Raw genomic sequence first — 16,140 nt, forward strand, 5'->3', positions numbered from 1 at the left:
TTAGGGAGTGATACTGTCTTTACATATGGCACAATTGTTTATACATGGTTTTGTATGGGATAGCCATAGTTAATAGGTTCACACTGATTGAGTTTACATGCCCCACTGCCAATTACACAGTTTGGGTGGTATCCTTATGGGTATGTTTGCATTCAAAACTTTGTATGAAGGAAATTTTAAATGCAAATATATTGTTATCTTGTTCTGAAATTTGGCCCTAAGTGTAGGAAGCCACACCTCTAGAGGGATTTTCCTATATTTCACTTTGGGAAAAAACACTTGCTATATTTATTTCATCTAAATTTCCTCTGGTAATTCATATTCCTGCTACTCTGAGCAAACTTCAGAGCTTACCAAATTGGTGGTGTTTGTTATTTTCTATCTAAAGCATACATGTTCACATGGAGTAAAACATGCTTTAGTACACTGATGAACAAGTTATTCATTTGACCCTCAAACAGAAAACTATCTTGATAATATACCTTTGAAATATGCAGCAGTTTTGTCGAAAAATACTCTGATGATACTTTCATGGCTGCCATTTATCTTTTTTTTTTCCTCTTCTCTATTTTAAAACGTATTGTCAGATTTATTTGCTGTAGTATTAAGTTTCAAAGCCTAACCATTTCTAACCCAGCACTTCTAATGTGATTCAGTCCTTTGACTCAAAAGTCTCATTCTCAGATATTAAATCAACATGTGCCTTTATGACTCAACATTTATCTGTGGGATGATGATTGAATTCATAATTTAGAAAGGCATCTGTATAAATAGATCTTTACTAATAACTGCAAAAGGTAATCTTGCCATGCTTCTTTTTATAAAAAGGAAAAAAATTAAATCAAGAAAAAAGGTCTTTTAAAATCTGTTCTTCAGACAGCTATTCTTGATATGAACACCCCACACACACTCCATCCCCCCACATATGCACACACAAATGTATTTATTTACATCTGCATGAAACTTCCATACATATCATTTTGTATAGCTTACATGCAAAGGTAATCTACACTAGTTTTAAGTCTCCTTTGTATTCTAGCAGTGATGTAAAGAAATAAGCCCCAGAGGGTCTTACTATAAATGAAAGCTTATAGTTTGAGTGTTATTAATTAAATCACTCTTCAACCAGGTTATACTTGGAGCTACTCATGCTATGCATACGTGAATAGACACTGTGTTAAAATCCACGTCAGTAACTACATCCTGAATTCATTTCTCATACTTTATAAACAGAGGAAGGCATTGCTAGATATTTCTAGCTTTGCCTTTTTCCCATTTCCTTTCTTGCAATTCCTTCTCAGAAACGCAAAGCTGACATTATTCTCTCATTATGATTTCTTGAACCTGTGAGTCATTCTGCAGTATCCATATATTGCACAACTGCCAGAAAAGACAAGGAACTGGGCATCTCTTCCAGTCCTGTGGTCCTGTGTATCTATAACAAGTGTCTCCATGATGGGTATTATGGCTTCCATGTTCCATTTTGCAGCTGCCACTCTTTGTGATGCTTGTCACTTCACTTCTGTCCATTCTTTTCTTGACCTAAAAAGTGGTTACTGCTTTTCCTATTTCCATGAGAATTAGAGACTGACTGTGAAAGTGAACATGTCTTTGCAAACATAGAGCCAGTATCAGTGGGGAGGAACTAAAAAGAGAATGACTTAAGTTAAGATCCAGGAGACATGAGACTCAGATCTTGCAGGAATTAAAATTGTTTTTTAGCTTACATTAAATTCAAAAAAAGAAAGATGAAGCTCAAGTAAAAATCATCCTAAAAATGTGCCATATACTACATGATTTTGAACAGTTTTTCTCTATTTGAAAGATACCTGCAGCATAATTTCTCTACAGACTCAGTAGCTGCATCTAAAGGGTTTGGGGATTACCCAGCTGCATGGTCAAAGAATTACATCTGAGAAAAGGCCTTACCAGCTTTACTTCAGACTGCCTCTGAAACTGGTATGAATGTAGGTGTAAGACTTACATATTCAGCCGCTGCAATGTTGGAAACTCCTGGGAAAAGATGAAGGCCAGCAACATGCATACAGGCTTTAAGAACTGCATTTACCATTTTTCCCCTTAGATTTCCACTTTAGGAAGATATTTGACCTGTGGATATCTGCCCTGCTTCAGTTCTACCATCAATTTACCAGGAGACACTGCTGCATCTTGAAGCTTTGATTTGGTTCTGGGTTGAGGCGCCTCAGGCTTTCATCAGAAGGCACCAAAAGATATTCTAGGTGTTTCTTTCTTTGTTCCCAACTCACACCCCATGCTAAGCCTTACTATCTCTATGAATAATATCCCCAGCATAAATGTAAGGAGAGTTTCACACTCCAGCATCAGGCCTGAAAATGAGAGGAAGTAAACCAAGCTAGAACAGTGATAAACACTGACTATAAAATATAACCAAGGAAACAAGCCCTAAGCAGAAAGCAAGGAGGAGCGAAAGAATAGAGTGGGGAAGAAATGTGATTCATTTTAAAACTTAATTTAATAAATTGTGCTAAAGATGCTGAAAAATGCATTTAGCTCTCAACCTCCAGGACTGTACATTGTGAACTAGCATCTAACCATAATGGGGTTTCTGCTCCATCAGCTGCAATAATTATTTTCCTTGATTTGCCTTGGTCATCTTATATAATGATTTCTCCGTGTGTGTATATGTGTGTATGTGTGTGTTCATGCGCTTTTGTGTGCATTTCCTTTGATTCCATTTTCTTATTTATTTTTCTTTTCTATCAAAAAAGAAAATAAACCAAAACACACCAAGAAGGGAAATTAAAGATCATTTAAGACACATTTTGATTGCTGCCTTTGTTAATATTTCTTACAAGGAAGTGCAGCCTCCTGGTCAGTGCTCATTGCAGACCCTTTCTCTACCCAGTTTACAGAGAATAAGGATGCCACCGAGTTCAAGGTCTTAGTGCTGCTTGTCCCCTAATATAGCAGTTAGTATATAATGCTTCACCTTTTACCGCAGGTACCTTACCTGCTATTGCTACACTCATTTTCAAGGTTGAAACAAGGCCTCAGGGTCCTTAGCAGTGCTCAGCAAACTGCAGGCTTAGATTTGTATACTTGGGACTTTAAAGGCATGTTGTGTCAAGCACTTAAAATCATCAGCTATTTTTTTGACTTGATTTGCTCCAGAACTGGGTGACACTCTTGGTTGGGAAGTGGATCTCAGTTTTCCCTCCTCCCTGTTCAGAATCTCAATAAGACCTTTCTCTCCATTTAAATGCTGGTGGTGTTCCACGAATCTCAGATGTCTTACACTCTCCAATGAGACATGCTAACACACATGGTCTTGAGAATGTGCAAGCGTATATGTATAAAAAAACCCCTAAACAACAAAAAACCACAACCTAACAACAACACTGATTTGGATCACGCTGTGATGTGTGTTTATATCTTTTTGATCTATATTTTCTTTTATTAACCATCCTCTTGCCCTGTATCTGAGAGTGTTAGCTACTGTTTCTCAATTACACCCACTGGTAAAACCTGCCCTGCAGGGTTTCTCGCAGCGGTTGCCCTTCTAGCGTCAGCTCAGCAGATGAAAAGCAGATGGAAAATTCCAGGGGTTCAGGTCTGAATGTTTCAATGATAAGTTAGCATAACATGGACTGGTGAGAGCTGTGTTTTAAGTCTGCTATGCAAAATGAGACAGCTGCATTCAGCAGAGCTGTTTGCACGGGAGACTTAGCACTGGAAAGCAGGAACAACAAATAAAGGATTCAAGGAATTCACACTCAAAGAAAGAGTAAAAATAAAACAGGAAAAGGTGAGTACTCGGAAAGTGAGTAGCGGGGACAGTTCACCCCACCTAGGGCCCTTCTAGATCAGATTTGCTTCCGTGGAGAGACAAACTATGCCAATCCAGGGACATCCTTTAGCTGAGGCACTTATGTTCAGCTTCTGGAGGCTCCTTCTCCAGTCAATAGAAGAACGCATAGCCCATTTAAGAATCATCCTGAATCATCTGAACTTGCCTCTCTCTCCCGCCACCCTCCTTCTTCACTGACTACAATGGAAGTCTGGGTCAACGGAGTTCCTGAATTAGATACCTCTGTTAGATGCCTTGAAAAAGCAAATTGGCTGCAATTTCAGCCAATAGGCAAAGCAAATCAAAAGAGACCCTGGACAGCGGATGGGAGTTATCTGAGTCTGAAACCGATCTCAGAACAGGCATAAAGGTTCTGTTAAGGCTTCTTCTTTTCCATATTGGAGTCAACTTTAGACCACTCATTACCTCCAAAATGAAGACCAAAGATAATTTTTATCCAAACTGAAGACTGGTGTTTATGAAGCCTTCAAATTACATCCCACACATGTTCCTCATTTCTATTAATTTTATTTATGTATTTAAATCGTTGCTCACTGGGATACTCTCATCAGATGCACATCTCGCTTTCGGGAGAGTTCCCAGGGGAGAGGCAGTCATACAGTATTACCACAGCCCTCTTCAGTACAACACAAACAATATCCTGCAGTATAACTCAATCTAAGCTAGCAGGCAGCTGCACAGAACAGTCACCCTATCAATTAATTTTAATAATAATACTTAGCACTTACAAAGTATATTTCAACTTCAAAGTGCTTTTCAAACAAGAGGGCCAAATCGGGGCTGCCCCGGTGTGGCTGTATTTGACAGAGCAAAGATAGTAAGAAATATTGTATTGCAAACACAGTTCTGCACCTCTCTTGCCTTTCCTTTTCTCCATCCAGACTCACAGTCATTTCATTTTTGTTTTTCCCCTTCTTTGGACAATATGCAGCCTTTTCAACAAAACACCACTGTGCCTTTTTCAAGGGGGTTACAGTCAAACCTGGAGACATGAGTTACTTTGTGTATCTGGACAACATGTAGGTTAGAGTTAAACTCGCCCCATTTTATTTTTTTTTTGCTGGCTCAAGATCAGAAAAATGCCACTATGCAGACAGGAGCCTTTTCTTAGTACCCTGGTGCTGGAGTGAGGTGGTATTGCAAAATTCACCATTTCTTTTCCTTTTGTTCGTAGTTCCTGATTCTGTTTTCCATATAAGGATGCCAGTACACTGCATCACGTATTTGTGGATTTAAGTGGAACAGCGTAAGAAGTTTGCTTCCTTTCCATCCTTTGCTTTCTCCTGCCCCATTTCATGCCAAATTAACTTAAAATGATCTAGCTAAAAAGGGTACTAATGTCAGAAACCACTTCTATTTCCTTTGATGTATCGTTCCCACAACAGGTCTATCCGCACATACTGGACAAAAAAATGCTGTAGGGAGGATGGAGTATGTCTAATGTGATACCTGCTAATGCCATGTTCATTAATGCTCCAATTTTGCTGTTATTATGTAACAAGATGCATAATGCATCCACATATTAATAGCAAACACACTGACTACTAAGAAGATGATACTATAGGGGATTCTTTAATATCAGATGAAAAATCTCAGCCACATGTACAAAGACTAACACAATTTCTCTCTCACAGGATGTTCCAGGGCTATCTCAGCCCTTGACATTGCTGTTCACCAAGTGCCAATTGGGGTTTCGCTCATCTTTATTTCAAGTTAGCTTTTAAGACAAGACCTTATGAGAGCCACATAGAACAGTTCCTCTGTTCTTGCACGCTGAGTAAAATTAGTTTTGGTTTAAAAACAACAAAAAAAAGCTGTTTTGTGAAAACGGGTTTGCTGCTATACTTCTAGTCTCTTTATTTCCCTCTCTTTTTTTCTTACTTTTTTAAGATTTAATTTTTTTATTGTTTTATGGATATAAAGCACATAAAGAAAAATATACTGTAGATCAGCTGCAATCATTTTGTCATTGCTGAAGGATATTATTATCTAAAAAGCATTTATGGAAGAGAATATATGATCCATATATTCATAAAATTTGTTCAAATTGGTTTAATGTTCTCAACAATATATCACACAGCTTTTTCTCTGTTAATCACATGTTTCTTGAAAACTGGACACATATATCTTTGTATTTTATCATATCCATTGTTTAGTTTGTATATTTTAAATACATACTGACAAGATAATTTAACTCATTGTACCATTTTGGAGTATTAAATAATGAGGATTTTTATTATATCTATATCTTACGGACCTGCTTTTGATCATTTACAATATAACAAGAGTCCGAAAAGGATGCCTCTGTGGAATACTGAAGATTTCAAATAGTTTTTGTATTCATGTTCTCTCTGGGAAGATGTTATATTATGTCCGTGTTTATTTAGCTGTACAACTTTAATTCTGGAACTTTATCTAAATTTAAACGCTTCAATCCATAGTAAGAGATCTGTAGTAAAATATGTTTTTCACAATTGTTATATTCCCCAAAGTTGCGCTGTTTGGGGAAAAAAAAATGCTGATATTTGAAAAAAAATCATAAGTTATTTTTTTGTGAGGTTTTGACATTCTTGGTTTTTCTCTTTAAGTTCTTTCTGTTCTAATTTTTACAGAATTTTGTTTATATAATTTTGAGAATTGTTCTGTGACTCTTGCCTCTAAACATTGATAAAGCAGAGAAGATTATTACAAGTGTGATCACACAGTGAGAAGTACAGAGGAGACTTCTACAGATACTTCTACAGATATTTCTTAGTGGTGCTCTGGCTTCATGTGAGTTATTACATTATTTACCCACAATTTTTAATGACATTTATTTTTAATTGGAATTTGATTACTGTAATCACAACAGAGCATCAAGACTGGTAAAAGTTTCATCAGAACAGAACTTTCTTGGATCACACATAGAAACAGGATACAAACCACACATTCCAGATGCCAAAATCTTTAGGATAAAGTACTATGCCCCACTCCTTTCCTCAACATCTGCTATTAGGTAATTATATATCTCCTCAATAAACCTGTATTTTGGAACAGTTAATGCTATTCATTAATTTTAAAGGGAAAACAGGGCATTTGATGCAGGACTGGGCATTTTACAAAATAATAAGAAGCATAATTTGTGATATTACAATCTGGATTTAATCTAGAGTGATTTGCCTGAATAATGTTTCCTGGATCCCTTAACACCATACGATGCTCTTTTATCTTGGGTCACTGTTACCTTCATACTTTTGATTTCCCATATTTTTGATTGACTTGTTTATTCATCACATCATAGAGTATTTGGGAAAATCTTTGTATCTCTGTATAACACAGCACAGAAGATAATAAACTGAAAAGACCTTTAATCATATTCCAAGTAACTTGAGGCAATTTCCATTAGCCTGTGCCTTAGTAGTTTTCACAAATGAGGAATATGGTGTAAAGACTATGACTTACTGGTTTTGGGTAACTTGTTCCTGTCTGTATGCCCTAACATTAAGAAGCTACAGGATGGCAACATTTCTTAAAAGTTGTGACTGTAACAACCAAGTAGTTATAGTCATCCCAAGCATCTCAAGGATACGAGTAAAAGTTTAAATGAATAAATGCTAGAAAATATCAAAGAAATATAAATTCAAATTTCTAGGAAGCATTTCTACACTTCAAACTGCTCCTAACTGCTTCAGAAAGCCTTAGTTTTTCAGAGTAGGACAGTAACTATACAGCTCATTAAATCCTCACATTAATTCACGACACCACCCCATGCCCCTGTCATACGCAGTTCAAATTTGCTCAAAAGTTACTTGCTTTCAAAATAAGTCATCATCCTATCAGGATCTGAAGTGTGCTCCCCCCCCACCCCATCCCCTTTGGGGGTTATATGGCCATTACATTTAATTTAATTTAGGAAAAATCTGAATTGAATCTTGTTGTACTCCCCCCTGGGGAAAACACGCTTCACAAATGAAGTACTGCAGACAAAAAGAGAGAGCACACACAAGCTTGGGAGCCATGCATCCTCCCAGACATTCATTTGCATATATCCTCTCCTGCTCAGTGGGCACTGGAAACAGCACTTTATATTTATCCTGAAACTAACTGTTCTTTGTTAAACATCAGGAGGACCTAGTGCATTTTGACAGGCTGTTTTTGAAGACAGCCTCTTGGATTTTTCACTTTTTTTTCCCCTCTTTTTTCCTCTTTAAAAATAATAAATAAAAATTTATTACATAATAGTGCTGTAGACTTTAATAGTTAAGGTATTGAGGATTTGGAAGTGATTGGCGAGTAGGCAAGAGTGGCAGGTAAGGTGGTGATGGATGTGTGAGGTTGGATCTTGAAACCTGTTTTGGTGTCATGAGTTGCTGAATTTTGTGGTGAGCCATACCGAAAGTTTTCAGGACTCAAAGTAACCATAGAGGTGAAGATTTTTTGGTTTCTTTGACAGGGTCTGGAGTTAATAACCTTCCATTTTTGATGGTTAATCCAGTTGTTCTGGGCTGCCTACTTGAATTAACATGGGTCACCAGATGCCAAAACACACTGTAATTTCATCTGCCCTGGGTAAAAACCTCCCTTGCTAACTTACATTTTAAAGTAATTCCTCAAGGGCCAACTTATGCCACTGGCAGAAGATGTTCCAAAACAGAATAAATGCTATACTTTTTTTCTATGAAAAGTAAATGAGGTGGAGGAACTCTGTCGCCAGGTCACAATCCACCAGCTCTGTATTTGCACTGTTTCTACTTCTTTGTGTTTTGCTGCATGAAGGGAATTACACCTTGCCTCCAAATAGTTGCAAATGTGCAAACATCTAGGAAAATGTGTGGACACCTTACCATGACTAGTGTCAGAGACTGAATGCGTAAGGTTGGGACTAAGTTATAACTAAGAGCAGTTATAGCTAAGAAGGAAAGCAACACAAAACAGAAAACACCATCCTTTTCAGCTAAACCACTTTATCTGTTTGTTTATTTTTAGGTCCCCTTTCCCTGGAGAATAAAAACAAAAACATGAAAGTCCTTTCAATAAAAACTTCTCATCACTGTATTACTTCTCTATGTTATTTTGGCCTAACTTTACCCCACCTCAATTCTGGCATTTAGAAGTTGGGGGCATAGCTTAAGTCAGGTGCCTGGGTGCTATCATTGTCAATGGAGAGTGATAGTAGAGCCATACTTTTAATTTCTTCTTTTTCTTCTTTCTTCAGGAAAATACTGTGTGTCAAGAAAGAAAAAAAAAATGAAAAAAAGAAAACCATGTCATTTCAGGTTTCATTGTCTCATGTGTCTTCTTGTTAAAGTGTTGCATTTGGCTAGGACTTTCTTGTCAACTTACAATTCAATGTAAAGTGACAACTGCAGCCAGACATGGTGTGAGTTCTAAAAGGATGTGTCCATCAACAGAGCTTTAAAACTAAGGGGGGAAAAAAAGGTTCACAAAATAGAGTTATAGTACTTTTCCCCTTAAAGTAAACAATAAAACTTGAATTATGGTTACATTTCAAAACAATTTAAACATTTTGAGGGTGTTTTTTTGTTTGTTTGGTTTTTTTAAATTAATTTAAAAAAATTAATCAAAGCCACATGCATCTGAAATGGCATAACCTGACTCTTTGAAAGATCCTTCCTTTTGTATCTGGGACTTACCATTTTAGGAATGGATAACGCACCTTGAATTTCAATTCGGCATCCAGAGGTAGCTCAAAAATTGTCCCCATTCTGTGCTCACAATGAGCTTTCTGGTATAGAGAGAGATCTTCTTCACTCTGAAATGAATAAACTGAATTCATTTTAAAAAAGAGATTAAAAATGAAAATTATTTTAATTGAAATTTCCCATTTCAAAAAGAACAATGTCAATTTGCTCTTAAAGTAATGATCTGTTTTTTGACCAGCCCTTCAAAATTTCATAGTATTCCAGATCAGAAGGTACCATTATCAGACCATCGTCTATATCCTAAATTTTGCAAAACTAGTAACTACTGCACATTGAATCCAATTATTTGTGCTTTGTAAAACATTTGGTTAGAAAGGAATCTGGCACTGAGCTAGAAATTTCAGAAGACAGAGAACTCACCAATACTCTTGCAGCTTAGTTTTCCTGGTAAGCCAGTTCTTAAAAAAAACCAAGAAAACAAACAAAAAAACCCCAAAGCCCAATCAATTTCTCCCAGTTTTGATTAATATGAATACAACATGTTTGGTATGCATTTTATCTCTGCGTTTCTCTGCAAGATAATAAAGTGGTTTCACATCAGGAGTTTTTCCTCTCTTAAGGTACTTAGATGTTTAAGTAGAAACACACTTCTATTTTCTTTCTGATAAAATAAACAGGTTGATCTCTTCAAATTCAACATTTTTCTCCAGACCTCAAATAATTTCAAAAGTTATTGACTGATATTTTCCTCTTCTTCACTGTTCTTTTACAATGGTCGACATCAAACACAAATTCAGTCTTTCCATCCTTGTCTCACCACCACCATATACAAAGATACAAAACTTCTCTACTCTTGCTTAGAACTCAAAAATTACTTAATCAAGGACAGCAAACATTCCTTATCTTTAGAAGCTTCCTCTGAATTTTTTGACCACTGAATCTTTCTTAAGGTCAAAGTTTTTGAGAACAGAATATTCTATTCCATGTTATGCAACATTCTTTTATTCATAAATATGTATCAACTTGCATGATCTTGCTCTTTGGTTCATAATCTTTCCTGACCATACAGAAAATGTGGTCTACAGCATAACTAAGCATCTCCTATGGGTATTAACCTAAATAATGTAGTAACTGGTGAGAGACAGAGGAAGAGTGTGTGATTAGGAGCTGCTTCTTCTGCTGCTACTTTATTAATCTAACAGTCAAAGTCCCCCCTGACAAAACAGGTGGCTTCAAATGTTGATTGCATATAATTTTGCTCTTAGTGTTATACATTTAGAATGCCACTAATATAAACCTTTGATGACAAAGAAAAATACTTAAGCAAACAAACAACCCATCAATTCTTACTAATCTAAGTGGGTCTATTAGTGCTTTCCAAAAGCCAATTAGGTGTAACTGGCAGCTACTGGTACTAGACTATTCTGGTATTTTCATAAATGCACAGAAGCTTCTAATCTGTTATGGATGTCACATAGTAAGTTTTGCTTGAGATATGCTGAGCTGCCAAAACATACGTTCAAAAAGTTACTCAATATAGTAGTATAAAGCATATGGAGTATATTTATATACCCTCCACTATGTAGTGAAGGGAAAGGTGTGCTATAAAAGACCTCATAACCACACAGTAGAGTGTGTCACCTGCTCCTGCACTCTATATTGTTATGTCAGTGAGTGACTTTATTAGCTAGACAAGAACTGCAGGCAGGCAGTAAGTGATGTATATTAACAACTTCTCTCAATTATATCAGGTCCTGACCCTGCTCCCATTGAATTCCATGGCAAAACTCCTACTGACACCAATTGTGTAGGCTCGGGATTGCATTTTTTAGCATTTGCACACTGTCTTTAACTTTAACTGTATTTTATAAAGACTGGGAAATAGGACAACATTCACCTCATTTTGCAAAAGGGAGAAGATAATCGGTGGCTGAATTTAAGGCAGTTTCTGAAGGTCATAGCTGGAATTACCATAAACAGAGCTAAACTCATGTTCTTGGTTTCTGCAGAAGTTCAAAGACAGGCAGAGGTGAACTGGTCCAGGATGGAGGTTTTGGAAGGGTTAGAGGACTTGTTCTGTGGAAGGTGTTGCACATGATCTGCACAGCTGCTGCTGGGTTTGCAAGGGAGCTCCGAATGGAATGAAAAAAGATATATTCATTTTTCAGTGTTCAAAATTTGTGAAGAAGCAGAATATTGGACAGTCTGACAAACTGATTAACCTATGCCCATTTTTAGGGGCACGCAACTACCTTGCAACTGGCAATCATGCACTGTCTACCCAAACCCGAGTGTGGGAAACCAGGTGATTGTGACTGATTGATAGTGCACAGAAACCTGACTGACAGCAGACAGGAGCACATAAACCTGCTTAACAAGGATGTTTAATGCAAAGTGGATGTGTTTGGTTGCATATAAATACTCTCTCTAGAGTTACACTTTCCTGTCAGATTTTATACTACAAAAATAAAGGGTTCACATGCAGCTACTGGCACATAAGGCTTTCACAGCTGTTCCTGAAGGAAATAATTTCTATCACCAGCTGTACTTCTCCTCCCCAGGGATGTAACCTCTACAGTTCTGTCCCTTCTCTTCTATTCATTGCTTCTCAACTAAACATTAAAAAAATAAGGAAATTAATAAACACACACACAAAAGTGTGTGAAAGTTGGGAGTAAGTGGAAAGCTAAGGCTCTTCACAGCACAGGTATCACACAGGACTTTGCTTGAGCCGTGGCTCATAGCTATTGTATGCCACAAGTCCTACAGACCAGTTTTTATTCTATCCCATGCAGGTTTCTGTTTTCCACTTCATTCACCCTTCAAAAATGTTTTTTCATGAAGTTATGTGTGGTTCATAAAGTCAAGATAATGGACCTTAAATATTTACCACTATTAAAGATGGGGGATTACAATGGTCCAGTAGAGAATCATATGAAAAAGGAAAAAGAAAGAGCAAATTTAAGGTGACTGTGTGTGTCTCATATAGTACAGATACTGACCAGGTATATACCTGCGGACAGAGAAATAAGTGGTGTGTTATTTGCAGACACTTTATGTAATCCCTTGGTACGTATGTGCTAGTTGTGGTATGTATATTGTAGCCCTATTTGCTCCTGATGTCTGTTGGTATGCAGAAAATCAACTCTGAAGGAAAGTTGGTTTGGGAGGAAAACTAAACTAAAAACAAACAGAAAAGGATTTTGTAAAGAAGCCTTTATTCCTATGGAAATGCCATATAGAATTCAATAGGAATGAAGACATCGGATTTCTGAAAAAATTAAACAGAGTAAATTTAAATTTCTATTAAATCCCACTGCATTGAAATCCCGGCACATGAAAACATTTTACATGTGTAACTAACTTATAGAATCAGAATCATAGAATGATTTGGGTTGGGAGTGACCTTAAAGGTCATCTAGTACCAACTCCCCTGCCACAGGCAGGGACACCTTCCACTAGACCAGGTTGCTCAAAGCCCCAGCCAACCTGGCCTTGAACACTGCCAGGGAGGGGGCATCCACAACTTCTCTGGGCAACCTGTTCCAGTGTCTCATCACCTTCACAGTAAAGAATTTCTTCCTAATATCTAATATAAATTTACCCTCTTTCATTTTAAAACTCTTACCCCTCATGCTATCACTACACTCCATGATAAAGAGTCCCTCCCCATCTTTCCTGTAGGCTCCCTTTAAGTACTGGAAGGCTGCTATAGGGTCTCCCTGGAGCCTTCTCTTCTCCAGGCTGAACAACCTCAACTCTCTCAGCCTGTCCTCATAGGAGAGGTGCTCCAGCCCTCTGATCATCTTCGTGGCCCTCCTCTGGACTCGCTCCAAAAGGTCCATGTCCCTCCTCTGGACTCGCTCCAAAAGGTCCATGTCTTTCTTATGCTGGGGGCCCCAGAGCTGGATGTAGTACTCCAGATGGGGTCTCACAAGAGCAGAGTAGAGGGGGAGAATCACCTCCCTCAACCTGCTAGCCACACTTCTTTTGATGCAGCCCAGAATGTGATTGGCTTTCTGGGCTCTGAGTGCACATTGCTGGCTCATATTCAGTTTTTCATCCATTAATACCCCCAAGTCCTTCTCCACAGGGCTGCTCTCAATCCACTCATCGCCCAGCCTGTATTTGTGCTTGGGATTGCCCTGACCCATGTGCGGGACCTTGCGCTTGGCCTTGTTGAACTTCATGAGGTTTGCATGGGCCCACCTCTCAAGCCTGTCAAGGTCCCTCTGGATGGCATCCCTTCCCTCCAGCATGTCGACAGCACCACACAGCTTGGTGTCATCGGCAAACTTGCTGAGAGTGCACTCAATCCCACTGTCCATGTCACCGACAAAGATGTTAAACAGCACCGGTTCCAATAATGACCCCTGAGGAACGCCACTTGTCACTGCTCTCCACTCGGACTTCGAACCGTTGATCGCAACTCTTTGAGTGCGACCATCCAGCCAATTCCTTATCCACTGAGTGGTCCATCCATCAAATCCGTGTCTCTCCAATTTAGAAACAAGGATGTCATGTGGGACAGTGTCAAATGCTTTGCACAACTCCAGGTAGATGACGTCCGTTGCTCTTCCCTTATCCACCAACACTGTAACCCTGTAGTAGAAGGCCACCAAATTTGTCAGGCACGATTTGCCCTTAGTGAAGCCATGTTGGCTGTCACCAATCACCTCCTTCTTTTCCATGTGCCCTAGCATAGTTTCCAGGAGGATCTGCTCCATGATCTTGCTGGGCACAGTCTCACTGACTGACTGGCCTGTAGTTCCCTGGGTCTTCCTTTCTTCCCTTTTTAAAAATGGGGGTTATGTTTCCCCTTTTCCAGTCAGTGGGAACTTCCCCGGACTGCCACGACTTCTCAAATATGATGGATAGTGGCTTAGCCACTTCATCCACAAGATCCCTCAGGACCCTCAGAAGCATCTCATCAGGTCCCATGGACTTGTGCACCTTCAGGTTCCTTAGATGGTCTCAAACCTGATCTTCTCCTACAGTGGGCAGTTATTCATTCTCCCTGTCCCTGCCTGTGCCTTCTGCAACTTGGGTGGCATGGCTGGAGCACTTGCCAGTGAAGACTGAGGCAAAAAAGTCATTGTCTACCTCAGCCTTCCCCATATCCCAGGCAACCAGGTCTCCCGTTTCCTACCGGAGAGGAAGGAAATGGCATCAGCAGAACTTCAGTTTGTACTTAAAGTTAAGCACATGCTTAAGCAGTCCATTGAACTGAGGTATTGATATGCAATGATATCCTTTCTGCAGTTTTTAAACTACATATTAATTAGCCAGTTTACTTCATTCATAGTTATACTTCTGTTATAAAAGTTAGTATAAGAGTTATGTGAAAAAGTTCTTGTTCGCTATCGAACTCTCTAACATTTTTCTATGAGGAGAATAATTTCAAGCCTTTTTTCCTCCCTTCATTTGCTATGCTCCATAGCAAATCTCACATTTTAATCTTTGTCCTTTAAGTATATCATTTATCCCCAAATAGTGTCATCTGGACAATGTAGGTATCTTTATACATATATTTTTACAGTGTCACCTCTTTATCTTCCCTCTCTCTTTGCTTATACTATTTATCAAACAAACTACTTACTTTGTGTTAAACCTGTAAACTTTTTTTTTTCAATAAAAAATTAATGCCTTCTCTCTACACATAGAGAAACTTCTGCGGGCTTAAGAGGCAGATTGGAATTTTCTGTAGATGTTTTGTTTTCCTGACTTTCCTAAAATGGAATACATCATTATATCCTTGTTATAAAAGCCTATCTGATATGTATGCAATATAAATAATGATACATTTTATTAATTTTAAAAATGCTGTAAGATTTTGTGAAATTGCTATTTAAACAACTGTATTATTATTTGAGTCTAGCTCAAGCTCTACTCAGTTCTGCAGAGCTTGCAGTTCTGTTCTAAAGGACAGTGAAATGAATTATTCTTCTGGATACATCAGAGGTTTAATTACTGGAATACTAAGGCGAGTTAAATTATCAGCTGTCTGATAATCAGGTTTGAACAAGAAAAAAATAGAAGATTTCTGTTTTCCCAAAAATTATTTGGTCCTCTTGAATTTGAGAAAAAAAAGAATTCTGAAGCTATGCCTCTGCAAAACATTCAAATAAACCTTTAGTGAAGAATAGTACTTCAAATCTTGGTCAAATGCAAAAAATTTCCATTTTTGAGTGGAATTTTGAATTCCAGACCGAAAGTTTCATCCAGTTGTAGTCCTTAAACACTTGTGGATGGATATATAAAATAAATTTTAAAAAATCTTAGTTCATGATCTAAATCCCCAATATGCCTATCTTTACTTTCCCATTTATTATATTCTTCCCAATCTTTGCTGGCATATTTTTACATTATCATTTGATCATAATTTATAACAGAATATAATATATAGCTGATATAAAAAATGAGTAGCCACCATGATTATCAGCATTTTTGACCAACATAGCTATTGTGACCTGCACACTTATGACAAACAAAATTTCCCTCCATTTCTTCTTCTTAGGTAGAAACAGCTTTGCTATTGCACAGAAGATGAGTCTCTAGACTGGATCTGTGGCAGAGAGTAGATTAATTTAGTTGTAATACTGTATAATGTTAAGTAGACATTTAAACTCTTCTTGCATCTATTAAACT

The sequence above is a fragment of the Gymnogyps californianus genome, chromosome Z, assembly GCF_018139145.2.
Source record: "Gymnogyps californianus isolate 813 chromosome Z, ASM1813914v2, whole genome shotgun sequence".
Classification (NCBI taxonomy): domain Eukaryota; kingdom Metazoa; phylum Chordata; class Aves; order Accipitriformes; family Cathartidae; genus Gymnogyps; species Gymnogyps californianus.